Source organism: Bubalus bubalis, chromosome 4 (assembly GCF_019923935.1).
Source record: "Bubalus bubalis isolate 160015118507 breed Murrah chromosome 4, NDDB_SH_1, whole genome shotgun sequence".
NCBI lineage: Eukaryota > Metazoa > Chordata > Mammalia > Artiodactyla > Bovidae > Bubalus > Bubalus bubalis.
The window spans coordinates 135,109,605-135,123,268 of NC_059160.1; the positions used below are offsets into that span (position 1 = coordinate 135,109,605).

At 42.1% G+C, this 13,664-nt stretch overlaps 1 protein-coding gene across 7 annotated transcripts in view; it reads right to left on the bottom strand.

The window, feature by feature from the left end:
• Positions 1 to 8,161: 8,161 nt before the first annotated feature.
• The window catches only part of ANK3 (ankyrin 3), a 373,791-nt gene continuing 368,288 nt past the window's right edge, over positions 8,162 to 13,664 (bottom strand). For all 7 annotated transcript variants that reach the window (XM_045165538.1, XM_044942122.2, XM_044942121.2 and 4 more), the window contains one exon: positions 8,162 to 9,595. The gene's annotated coding sequence lies outside the window, so the exon portion shown is untranslated. The remainder of the gene's footprint in view (positions 9,596 to 13,664) is intronic.

A 13,664-nucleotide genomic window follows, 5' to 3' on the forward strand; every position in this document is an offset into this window, starting at 1 on the left:
GTAAGCATGTAGAACACTGTTCTCTGCTTCCAATACCTAAAATTTGGGACTAGTTTGGAAAACTAGTTTCACTTTTGGCTAAGGAGTTGTTGATGCAATCTCGAAGGCTGCAGAGCAGGCTTTATATGGACTTCAAGTGCCCACGTGGCCCACGTGGAGTCTTGAGTAGCATTCCAGGTTCTCCTTAGTGAGTAGCTCTTTCCATCTTTGCCTCCTGTTCCTTCTGCTCAAGTTCTGACCAGAACAAACTTTGTTCATGCTTCTGGGTGACTTAATCCTTCTAGCTTCTTGGTTCGTTTTGCCTAGGCCTCTTTTCTTCACAACATTAAAATCTTTCTTATTTTTCAAATCCCAACGCAAATGCTGCTCTTTCACCAAGCATTCATTCATTCAATTTATTAAGTACCTAAAACATGTGAAGACTCTCATCTAGGCCTAGTTCACTGGCTCAAGAGTAATCCTGAGATCATGATTGTAATGATAATGTAGTAATACAATCAGCAATGGTAGCCAACACATGTAGGATTTATTGTGTCAGGACTGTTGTGCTTTATTCATATATACTTATTTATTATATAACACTTGCCATATTGTCTTATGTCCTATTTATAGGCATGTCTTGGTTTTCTGATAAGATTCTGGAGTCCATGTGTCCCAGCTCTTACTCCTCCTTACTTTTGCTGCGTAGCTGTAGCTAGGACATACCTAGATATAGATGCCTAGGATAGTGACTTGGACATAGTATGAATTAAATTGCATTGGAGATGAATTTGATGTATATCCATATTCATCTGCATCCACACACCACCTTAATCCCCTCATAGAGATTTCCAATGTCTCTTGAAATGTCAGAAGTACTTACAGTTTCTGGGCCTGCATTCTTGCCTTTTAATATTTTGTTAGAGCTAGCAAACCAGAGTGGTTTTGGTTGGGGCGCCTGCTGTCCAGTTTTCCACAGTTCCTACTACTCTGTAATGCCTGTACCAAGCCCTGTAGCACTGGATTTTTGACTCTTGTGAAGCTAAAGGAGAATTTAGATTCCAGCTACAGGTTGGCCCCCTCAAGGTAGAAAGAGTGGCAGACATTATAAATGTAGACATGTAGGCTGTCTATTGGAGAAGGAAATGGCACCCCACTCCAGTGTTCTTGCCTGGAGAATCCCAGGGACGGAGGAGCCTGGTGGGCTGCCGTCTATGGGGTCGCACAGAGTCGGACACGACTGAAGCGACTTAGCAGCAGCAGCAGCAGGCTCTCTATTCTGTTACTGTTCCACCAGCAGGATCTTTGTTTCAGTCAGAAAGATGGCTCATTTTTGAGCACCAGTTTGGCAGGGGCTGGCTGTGTTTGAGTGATGCAGAGAGTCATTTGAAGCTCTGATGCCGTGACACACGCCAGACGACTTTAACAACCTTCCCATCACATGGCCTTGGCACAAGATGGAAAAACACCACGACGAACCTGACAGTAACAAAGCTCTGACAAGAGGCTGTGGAGGGGGAGCTGAGCTCTAAAGCGCTTCTCAGCACCTCTGCACTGGGGGTGGAAGCCCGTCAGCCCTCCCAGAAAAATGACATCTTTTTGATGTTTGACAATGAGTCACTGAAGATGCTGCTGTTTTTCCTTGGCATTCATGGCATTCACAGATATGTGGCCTAAGCCATACTGGGCTGTGCTTCTTTCCAAGCCTCATTCATTTATTCAACAAATGTGGAGTTCCTACAATAGTACCAGGCTTGCGCTAAAGGCTTTGGGCATAGCAGTGAATAAGGAGAACAGTAAATGAGTGTACAAATAAACAAAACGGATGATTCTAGTGATAAATGCTGTGAAGGGAATAAATAAAGTGATGTGACAGAGAATACTGCGGGGTGGGTGTCAGGCTGCTTTGGAGAGGGTGTGCAGGGAAGGCCTGAGGAGGGGGCATGTGGAGATTGAGATGACCGTTCCCCTGGCAGAGGGTAAGTACAAATGGGAATGAGATGAGGAGGAACTTGGCATTGTTTGAGGAACAGAGAGGAAGCCAGTATGGCTAGCACTGTGCTGTGCGGAGCACCAGTCTGCCGCAAGATAAGGAACTTGCACCAGATTGTAAGTCTGTGTACCATTTCCTTCTCAAGAAAAGACTTACTATATTAAAAAAAAAAAGTCAACTACAGTGAAGAACATGCTTAGTAACAGAGTTAATTTAAAATTTGGATCGGGTTTTTTTTTTTTTTTGTGGTATCTCATTGCAACAGCAACAAAAAAATCCTCAGACTAAGACCACTCCACAGACTATGCTTTGTCACTGGTCTGGAGTGTAGTGAGAGAGTAGGGCAGGATGGGAGGGTGTGGTTATAGAGGTGGGCAGAGCCACATCTGGCCCAGGTGGACAAGCAGAGAATAATTCTTTGCTAAAATCCAGTAAAATATAGGTTAAAAAAAAAAGTCAAGAGACTCTTTCAGATAGTTAATGAAAATTTCAGGGTTTGCAATATTCCTTAAAGAACAACCCAGGTCTATTGAGGTGGGGCTGGAAAAGTCATCCATTAGCTGACTCAGGAATTCAGGTACTTGCTTATGCACACCAGCTTCAGACTGTGTAGATCATAATCACATCTCAGTAGACGCGTAGAGCATGATCCAGATACATGTTCCTTCTGCAAATGCTAAGAGCCAGAGGCTGAGATTGAAGACCGTTGGGCCACAGGTGTGTTTTGTTTGGTCTACGTAACTGTTGTGGTTGTTTAGTTGCTCAGTTGTGTCCAACTGTTTTGCAACCCCATGGACTGTGGCCCGCCAGGCTCCTCTGTCCATGGAATTCTCCAGGCAAGAATACTGGAGTGGGTTGCCATTCCCTTCTCCAGGGGATCTTCCTGACCCAGGGATTGAATCCATGTCTTCTGCTTGGCAGGCGGATTCTTTACCACTGAGCCACCTTGGAAGCCCGATCTATATAATAGTATTGGGTAAAAAATAGAATTAACTGACAACATTAAAAATAACCTTGAGTATCTTGCAGAGCTGAGCTTGTACTCCCACAAGGAAGACCCTTAGAAGGGGACTGGGCTTACCCAGTGCCTGTCACCCCTTCATCGTCTATGTGACTTGTATATTAATTGTGGATAATGTTATAGTAACAAATGGCTGAAGAATCTCAGAGGCTGACTAAAAAGGTTTATTTCTAACTCACATTGCATGCCCACTGTGGGTCGACCGAGGTTCTGCCCCACATCATCTTCACTCTAGCACCTGGCCAGGGAGCAGTGACTCTGCGGAGCGTCACTGGCATTGAGGTAGGAGGAAAGGGAGGATGAAGAAGAGTACACAGCCTACCCACGTGGCCTTGAATAGGTTGAGGTTTCTCAGGCTTTTCCTTAGATACTCTTTATTTACTTGCTTTCGGCCCCACCTTGCAAGGCCCACCGACTGAGGTAGCTGTGCCTCCAGGCTGTGAGGCGGCTCCAGCTCTGCTCGTCACTGTGCTCGGGCACTGACTCCAGTGGGTGGAGTGCGTGTGTGCCCAGACCGAGCCATCGGTGCGTCTCACAGCATCCCTGGAGTCTGGTGAGACAACTGTAAAGAACAGCAAGTGATGAGGCCTGTGCAGCTGCACCCTGCTCTGCCCTTGGACTGTGGAAAACACAGTCCTTGTTCTTGAAGTGCAGGGTGTTCAGAGGAACAACCAAGGATGTAGACTTGAATGCAGGGTGCTCGTGGGGTGCTCATTTAGTTCACCTGAGCTGCCGGGGTGAGTTGGCATCAGCAGGGGAGGCTTTGTGAGGAGGTCAGAATTAGGAGGGACTTACCCACGGATGGAGGAGCCTGGTAGGCTACAGTCCGTGGGGTCGCAAAGAGTCAGACACGACTGAGCGACTTCACTTCACTTCCACTTTAACATAAGGAAGGTGAAGAACACCGAGCATGCGTTGTAAGTTTCAACTGTCTTCACCTAAATCTAGAATCTTTGGAAGCAAGACAGCTTGCATTATTTTGTGGAGTTGTTTAAATGCCTTTGAAATGTTTTAAAGTTTTCTAATGAAATTGACACTTCTGTTAGGCTTTGGTTTCCCCTCACTGTGAAGAGCAGGTGTTCTTTGGAAGCACGGGAGCTACCCTCAGAAGCATGGGTGGTTCCTCTGCTTCCTTCATGGCTTGCCCTGTTCTCCAGCACACAGTGCTGAGGACGGGCTGCAGCAGCTTTGTTTCCACAAGTCATTCCAGGGTTTCCTGTCCTTAAGAGCCCTAGATTTAGATTTCACGGAGAAGCTGTTTATGTCCTCCTCATTCTGAAGGCAGTGGGCAGGAAATTGATGTATCCTGTCCCCAGGAGAGCACTTGAAAAGTGGCAGGTGGCGAATACATGTTGTTGAATGAGATGGATGGATGGATCTGGAGAGCCTCATGATTCATTTTCCTCTTCCTGGTCACTCATTCCTTGATTCCATCTTCTTATTGGCCCCAAGAGAGGCAGGATGAAAATGAGGTAGATGTTTGGCTTGCTGTAGAGAAGGAAGAATTTAAACAGGATCGCATCAGTTCACCTTCTTGAATAAGTAGATTGAGTCTGAGAAGCCACAGGGAAAGGAAGGACCGTGCTGAACAGTAAAACACAAGCTTGTCCAAAGGCAGGGGTGTTTCTGCTCTGCGGGGTTGTTGTCTGCAGGCATTTCAGAAACAGCACTGCCACATCTTTGGAATTTTAAAGAGAGGACCAACTCCACTTTTCATCTACTAGCTCCTGATATTTAAAAGATCTTGGCTTTTTTTTTTTTTTTCCCCAAGCTTTTTGTGGTCCAAACAAAACATTGCTGTAGGCTAGATTTGGTCCAAAAATTTCTTGAGTGTCATTTCTGGACCTCTGGTCTTTTACAAGCCTAATACTCAACAACATGGGGGTGGAACTCTTGAGGGAGTCAGACTTCTAAACATTTGTGTTTTAAAGAGAGGAGACTCGGCTGACTTTTTTCATAGAGACGATGGTTCATGATGGGTTCTCCACTCTCTCGAGTGGTTTCCAGTGGCCTGTCAGTGATGAACATGGGGACTATAGCCCAGGGCCGTGGGAAAGATGCTTGATTCAGCAGTGTGACTGATGTGCTGTTTGCTTATGAGCTAAAACCCAGTTATTTAAGAGTTTGTGACTAACATGAAGGATTATGCAACTGTTCAGGGCTGTTGCGGGATGGTGACACAGTCAGTCCATATTAGGATCAACAACAGTTCTTTCCTTTGATTCACCAGTTGCTTGTTCCTTCTAAAGAAAGTGGTGCACAAGGTTGTTCCCAGAGTAACACTTCCCATTTACTATTCTTTGCCTTCTGGCATCTGTTGATTGGCTCATTTATATACTCAAGGCATGTTTATTGAGCACCTCTCTACGAGGTGTCCAGGAGAATTCTGGATACAGCAGAGAACAAAACAAAAGTCCCTCCCTTCAGACTGTGTGCAGTGTGGTGTGAGGACCTCGTGGTGTGCCTCACAGGCTGGAACTCTTGAAAAGCTGGCAAGTCATCATTCCCTCCCAGCGGTCAGAATTGCACCCTTGCCTGAGTTAGATATTGGGAGAAAGGTGACAGTTGAGGATGGCAGGGGAAATTAGGTAAGGAGATCACTTGTTTTTCTGGGATGTCAGCAAGACGTTTCAAAGTGGTCCTGGGAAAAAGTCTAACAGTTCTTGCTTCTGGGGTACCTCCTGTGGCCTAGTGGTTCCTCTCACTCCTTTAGAACCATCTGAGGATATTCATCTCTACTGTGCTTTGGAACTCCTTGGGAATTGGCAAGGAGTCTGAGGATGTCCTTTGCAAATGCACCCCTCAGGATGTTTATTCCTTAACTCAGGAAGCACCAAGGAATAAAGAATAAAATTTCTTCATCTAGTTGTCCTTACTATTCATAACTATCAGTCATCGAGTGTGGCAGCTATAATGATGACTTTCTTTTTGCTCTGTGTTGAACTGTCTGCTTTTAATTGTTTAAAAAGTGAAAGCTATTGGGCCTGTTACTAAGAATGCTCATCAGAGTCCACTGTTTTGTTTTTATTTTGTACTCATGCATGGTTAGCCAGATAACATTTTGTCTCTATTATTGAAAGAACTCAAATCCCAATGCTGGAAATATTTACTTCTGGACTGTTGGATCATTAATTTATGAGAGAGAAGCAATGCCATGTGACTTGGAAACCACATACCTTTTAATGTGCCAGGGCCTCTTTAACAAATGAAGAATACCCAGAGTCATCCAGATAGGAGGTTAGCATTTAGATCACTGGCTTCTTCAGAGACTCACAGGATGAGTTATCTTTCCTGTGAGTTTTATTTCTGGGCTGCTCACATATCCCTGTCGTACACCCGAACATGACCTGATACTCATGATAATAATAAAGGCAAGCAAACAACTTTTGTTTGTTTGTTTGTTTATTTGCCCTGGAAAAAAACATGTCTTGATGGGACCCTAGGATGATACCCAAATGAGTATGATGGAACATCAGGATGCCAAGGCAGAATTTATTAATAGAAGGCTGGCTCCTTACGTGTTCAGTAGATCCCTCTTAGAAACGGTGAAATAACCCTGCACAGTATAGCGCCATAAATTGGCAATACAATAATATACATTTAAATTTAAGAAACTCAGGGATTTGGTAGGAATATAAAATTGAAAAACACAGCAAATATCAGGAATCTATCAGTCACAGTTCATTTTCCTTTTACAGCAATATAAATCAAGGAAAAGCTAAAATACATTTTTATAAGCCAGCAGGCTGAAGACTGTCTATGACGTATGCCCGCATTCAATCCATGCATAGATATATAAATATATACATAGACACATATATATGCAAGTAAAATCTTGATTATCCTACTTTGGATACTTCTCTTTTTGAGTAAATTTATGAACTTTTGCTTGACCTGAAGTTTAGCCCATCACGTGTCTCTAAAGTCAAGTTTTCAGGTATACAAACATAATGTAACAGCCATTTAATACGCAGATAAGTACACTTCATTGGATTTCTAGTTTAGGATAAATATCTGTCAAGGACTGTGAGTCAGAAATTCATAACACTTAAATGGGAAGCTAGGATACTTTGGTTTTACAAAGATAGGCTTTGGGGGCAAGTTTTCAGGGGTCTTGGTTTGCTCATGGTAGATGATTTTGGTGCAGGGGTAAGTGTGCCAAATAAATACCTTTTTATTTGGGATACTATGCAAATGCAGTCTGGCCTCAATCTTTATGCACAGTGATTCCCTTTACATGTGTTCTGCATTTATATGAAACCCAATTGGGAACAACATCCCATTTGGCAATAATCCTAAATGACAGGCAGCCTGTGACATTGCTGAATGGCTCTAAGCACCCACTGAATATTTATACAGGGATTATTACTATCAAAGATAGTATCTACTCATAAAGTAGTTATGAGCACTGAGTTAATGAAGGCAAATACTTATCTGGCATATCGTGAGTATTCCAGTTTTAGCAATGATGACCCTAGTTGCTGCTACCCCCATTACTGTATGCCAGGCTCTGGACTAGAATAAGAATTAAAGTAGCCATGGTCTCTGTCCTTGTTGAGCTTGTCATGTAGCCTCTGATCACAGACTCCAGCTCCTACGAGGCCAGTCAGGGCTCATGGCCTAAGAAGCAGGGCTGGGACTGTGGTACCTGGAGACCACAGGCCTGGCTGGAGGGGGCAGGGGCAGCAGCTTGCTTTCTTCTGGCAATGAGGCCTGTGGTTACAAATCATGCTTTTCCAGAGAAGTTAGAAATTTGGGTGAAATCTCCCAGCTTACAAGTACTGACAGTGGACGTCAACTGTAAAACAATTGCTTTATGGGCTACAACCCTATGGTGTAGGGATGGTTCCTGGAGGTGCTCTTTTACAACTTCTGGACGTGTCAGCTGTTAACAGCTGTTAATTCTCCACGTTTGGGGGGCAGCTCAAACCAGACGTGGGCAAAGATCGCTTGTCAGTCGTCTAATTTTTGGCTTCTCCATGAAATGCACAGCACTTGTGTTAAGTTGGGAGTTGGCAGGGCACGACAGAACCCTGGGGACTGTCTCTTCAGTGATCAGAGGCAGGAGCGCAAGGAAAGCTGGTGAAGAGGACAACTGTGGCCGCGTGACAAGGAGTTAAGGTAGTTTGCCTTTTGTCAGAGAACACAAGGACACTTGGGAGCACAGATAGGTGAAGAGTTGAACACAATTTATTTTTGCTTTAAATAATCGACTAGGTCATCCAGTGTATGGTTTTTCATACATATGTCATTAGAGCTATGTGTCAATGAATGCTGATTTTATATGAATATAATCAACAAATTAAAGGATTTCACCAAAACCCAAATAAAAATGCCCTTTAAAACACAGCAGCCTTATTAACCTAATATGACATGGCGAGAATGGTTACAAGTGATCGGCTTACTGAAAGGCGTCTACATCTTACAGCCAGTCCACGATACGGGAGTAATTTTACAGCGTGCTGCCATCCTACTAGCTAAGAATTCTGTTCAGTCCATTTAAAGCACCCCCAACGGGGGCCTCTTTTGAGCACCATCCACCTCTAAAGCGGCAAGCATTACCCTTTTAAGCACTAACAGCACCCCCCTCCCCCTAAAGCAACTACTGTATAGGTTTGTTTTTGTTTTTTTTTCATTTTTAGATCATTTCATTGAAAAATTGGCAATAGCAACAAATATTAGATGAAGGGCTTTGTGTTTACAGATAAAATCTTCTGTGTTGCAGTATACTGTAGTGTTTGCAAAATTGGAAAAGATTTAATCAAAATAAGGTGATACACATGCATCAAAATATTAGTATTCTGAAGAAAAATTTTTTTTTCACAGAACTACAGAATTCCTCATTTGGGGAATTATTTAAATTTGCAGCAGATTTTAAAGATTTGTTTTTTTTTTTTTTAAATCAAGCTAGCAGTTTTGCATATACAAACATTATAATTGCTAATATACAAGAATCAGTGAAGATTCCCCCACCCATTACCCCTCCTCCCTCTTCTAGGGTGAAGTCGCTTGAGACCCCTATTATGTTAAATGCATTTGCAATATTCTGTTTGTGTTCTAAGAGGCAGTGCCTTATCAACATTTATTCTATTTTTCTGTTAGAATTTATACAGTGTTATTATTTACAGCAAAACTATAGATGTTTTAAAAAAGAAACAAATAGTGTTTATACCCTGACAGTTTGGGTCCAAGAAAAATAAGGCGAGCTGTTGTGGATTTAGTAATTTTAGTGTTTCTCCATGATTTGATCATTCCATCTCCTTCTCCTTCTGTCCCTTCTGGCGGCAGAAATTTCTTCCTTTTATAAATGACACCAAATTACTTGAGATAAACTGTTAACAGCATGGCTTCTTGTATATACACTGCATTGCTAATTGCATACGTGCCAATCCTGGGAATGAAAGTGAATTTCCATGCTCTGTAAATTGGCTCATGCTAAATTAAAATGTGGGTGGTTTTTTTCTTTTTCTTTTTGCATTAAAAAAAAAATCATGCCATTAATGTGTGGAAGCGGCAAACACATACACCCTTCTCTGTAAATTTTTACTTCCTGCTGACAACTTCCATGAATTTCTCAATACTGGCAGTAAAAACACATGATCCTGTGGAAAGAGAAACAATAGGTGTTGAGTTTAGCTTTCTTTCCCTTGCTACCCGCCCCCCCCCCCCCCCCCCCCCCCCCCCCGCCTTTTTAAAGAAGTTGCTGAAGTCTCCCTTGCCATTGAACAGAAAAGCCTCAGAGAATGGGGGCCCTTGACTTCCTAATGGAGTGGTTTAACATGCTTTTGACGGAGGTGATTTGCTAGATGTGTCAGAGGACAAAACCCTGAGGTGTGCTGGAAAGCTTTTAGAAGGCAGTGACCTTCTCTGGGTGACCCTGGACCCTCCATAGAACATTACTTTCTATATTAGGGGTTTCGGGGACTGAGTTAGAAAGACCCTCTTCTGGTTCTGTCTCTGTTGTTCAGATCACTCATCAGGTACTAGGGAAAGCCATTTGCAGACCTCTGGACCTTGGTCTTATCTGTGAAATACAGAGGCTGAGAGTAGTGCTCTGAGATTTCCACCAAAATGTATGGGGTTTTTAAGGGCACACAGGACCAGGGATACAGTCAGGATGGAACTCCTGAATCATGCCTGTTTGTTTTATGCTAAGTCTCTCCTCCAACAAAATGCTATCTTTCATAAATGGAGAACAGTCTCATTACTTTGGTTACTATGAAATTGCTTTTCCATATGCAAATTCAAATTCATGACTATTTTATGCCATTGCAAAGAATATATTTTTTTTCTCCTGCCTCACATCAGTCATTACAGGATAGATTAATTTTATTTGAGATTTTTTATGGAGGCTCCACTGAGAACATCTTGTCCTATCTGATTATACCTGCATCAGTGTTTTATAACCAGTCTTAATACATCAAAATAAATTAACCTCCTTTGCCAGAGGTTTTCATACTCCTATGCAGAATTGTTCTTGGTAGGAACGCCTCCTCCACAACACAAAGTTCTTCCTGCATACGTCCATTCCTCCTGCTCAGTGTGAGAAGGTGACACACCTGAGTGCCTGCCTGAGAACAAGACATAGCCCCTAGAGAAAAGGTGAGTCAGGCAAGATGAATTTTGGGTACAACCCTATTCATTCACATGCCACAGATTATTTCTGCTGGTTCAGGAGAACCTTTAGAATTCTGCTTCTGTTGGTGTTTAAGATTGTTCTCAGTGACCCTGAGGTTGTTTACGTACCCCAGACAAGTCTCTTTGCCTTTAGATGGAATATCCTGGGGTTCTGTAAACATCTTAGTGCAGTACTTCCTCTGTCTGCCCCACTATGGTTCTGCCTTCCTTTTTTGTATTAAAAGTCTACTGACCTCCATGCCCCAGGTCACTAATGCTTGGAGCCAAGAACATCAAAGTGTCGGTTCCTTCTGGGGTGATTTGAACACCTGCCCCACACCCATGACTCTGCAGTAGTTCCAGAGAAGGAAAGTGAGTCATCTGAGCAGGCTGTGTTCCAGAGAGTGTGCACATTAGAGTAAGAAGATCAGGATTTTCTCACCTCTGCTTTTACTGTCTATTCCTAATCTTCCAGGCACCAGGCTTCTTAGATGGCTCTATGATAATGCTACTCCAGTGATCTCACTTTGTTTTCTTAGGGAAACCTCTCAGCAATTTTCTTCTAATTGAACACTGCCCCCCTCAACTTTTTACAGCTTAACTGATACAGAATTTATACACCATATAATTTATCTATTGTAAATATAGGTTAATAATAAATGTATATAGCTATGTGATCATCACTACAACCCAATTGAGCTCTGTTTGGCCTCATCTTCCAAAAACCAGTCCAGCTTCCCACTTAATCTTGCAGTAAGAAGCAAGGTCTTTCTCTTATCACCTTAATGCAAGTAAACATTATCTTGCTAGAAATAGTGGATATGTTTCTATAATTAAAAAAAATCTATTACTTACACCTATTTATATTCAGGTATAATGTGAATGATTGTTTAAAAAGTAGAGTGTTACTTCCCCTTTTATAGCTATCTTGTTCTTGGTCACACAGTCAGGGTGTATAGGCCCCAACCACATAGGGTGTAAGAATGCTATTCATTGGACAAAAGCGTACGCCAAGGACACTGTTACACAAAAAGCATAAGCATCTTGGCAGAGTGGCTCTGGGTTGTTATACGATAGTGACAGTCTGTATAAACTGTGATGAGATCGCCATCTGATGGAAAGGTGCAAGAGCAGGCTCCCTCAAGATGACATTTTGGAAAGAGAATTTGAGTCATCTTCTGTGTCTGGGTTTAAATAATGGATCTGAGTTTGAGGCATTTGCATTTAGAAATCTGTCTTTGGGTTTTCATGCTTTTCAAACCCCAATGTAGTGGAAAACAACTCAGAAAACCAATCGTTTTATTTAGTTATTTCAGTATACATTTGTTTTAAGAAATTTAAAATGTCAAAAAAGAACTATTCATTGGATTTTCAAGGCAGTTTATATTTCACAGATGAATGTTGTACTTTCTTCATCACATTTGCAAGTCAGGAATATATACTTAGGTTAAAACCAACTTTTCCTTTATAGGTTCATGTAATTGTGGTACTTAACCCCTAGTGCCTAGCTAAAAACAAACTAAAAGCACATCACACACACACAACCCTTACACCTTTGGTTAAAACCAACTTTTCCTTTATAGGTTCATGTAATAGTGGTACTTAACCACTAGTGCCTAGCTAAAAACAAACTAACAGCAACATCACACATCCACACACACACCCACACCCACACCCCTTACACCTTTAGCTCTCTGCAGAGTGGTACCTAACCGCTAGTACCTAACTAAAAACAAACTAACAGCAACATCACACACACACACACCCCCCTTACACCTTTAGCTCTCTGCAGTTCAGCCCAATAAATCTTTTCATGCTTACTGCCCATACTCTCCACTGAAAATCACTGTTTAACAATCTCCACTGGTTCTCAAACTTGGATACACATTAGAGTTATCTGGGGAGATTTAAAAAAAATCCCAGTATCCAGGCCATATCCCATATCAGCTGGGTGGCGCACAGCATAAAAACTTAAAAAAAAAAAAAACAACCTGTAGATGATTCCAGTGTTCCACCCAGATTAAGCGCCAGTAATATGTTCTGAAGCAGTGCTTCCCACGGCTTAAACTGCATACCTATCACGCAGGGATCTTCTAAAGTGGATTCTGATCGAGTAGGTCAGGGTGAGCCAGGAGTTTCTGCATTTCTAATAAGACTCCTGGGTGATACTGATACCGCTGGTCCACAGATCACACTTGGAAGATCTAGAGAATCGAGACTACATGCCAGTCATCATCCCAGTTGGTTTCCAATTTCCTTTTCTTTGCTAATGATTTTGTATCCACCTATAATCCCCTGCTGCCATCTTCGTTTATCTCTAACTCCTCTTTACCCTCTAAGTGTGTTTCAAATGCCATCTTCTTGAAACTCTGGGCTATCTTCTCCCTAGTGAGACCCATGTTTGCAGGCTAACTCTTATTCATTTAAAGACTGAGCTCTGTTACGCCTTAAAGAAGGCCTTTTCTGATATGCCTTCCCTATAGCTCACTGATAAGAGAATTTGTTGTTCTAGTTCTTCTCTTCCTAACCTACTTCTCTCTTCCATTCCCTTCTCTTTTTCTCTCTTAAGGAAGTCATGAGGCTAAGCATTAATTCTAATTACTTTATGTAATGCTAATTGTGTAATTTAAAAATAATTCCCAGTTTATGTAGATTTGTTCTTCAACTAATACCAGTAAGTGGGACTTAATTTTTGTTTGTTCTCTTCTAGTGACTTCTGATTAAAAAATATCTGAGGTAACAAGGCCAGTTTTTAAAAAAGAAATTATTGGGAAAGTATTGATGTACATGTTGGCAGTGGAAGAAAAATACAGTGCTCGTTTTATAGTTAACTTAGTAGGGCAACTAACTAAATATTGTCATCATTATTAAATGTTTATGATGTGCCAGCCACTGTTCTAAGGTGGATTAGCTTGTTTAATCCTAATAACCATGAGGTACTGTTTCTTCCATTTTACAAATAAGGAAGCAGAGCACAGGGCTTTTATACTGGCAGTGCATTTAGTGTGTGGGAGAGCCAGGACTGGAAGTCAAGCTACCTGGCTACTGAGCCCT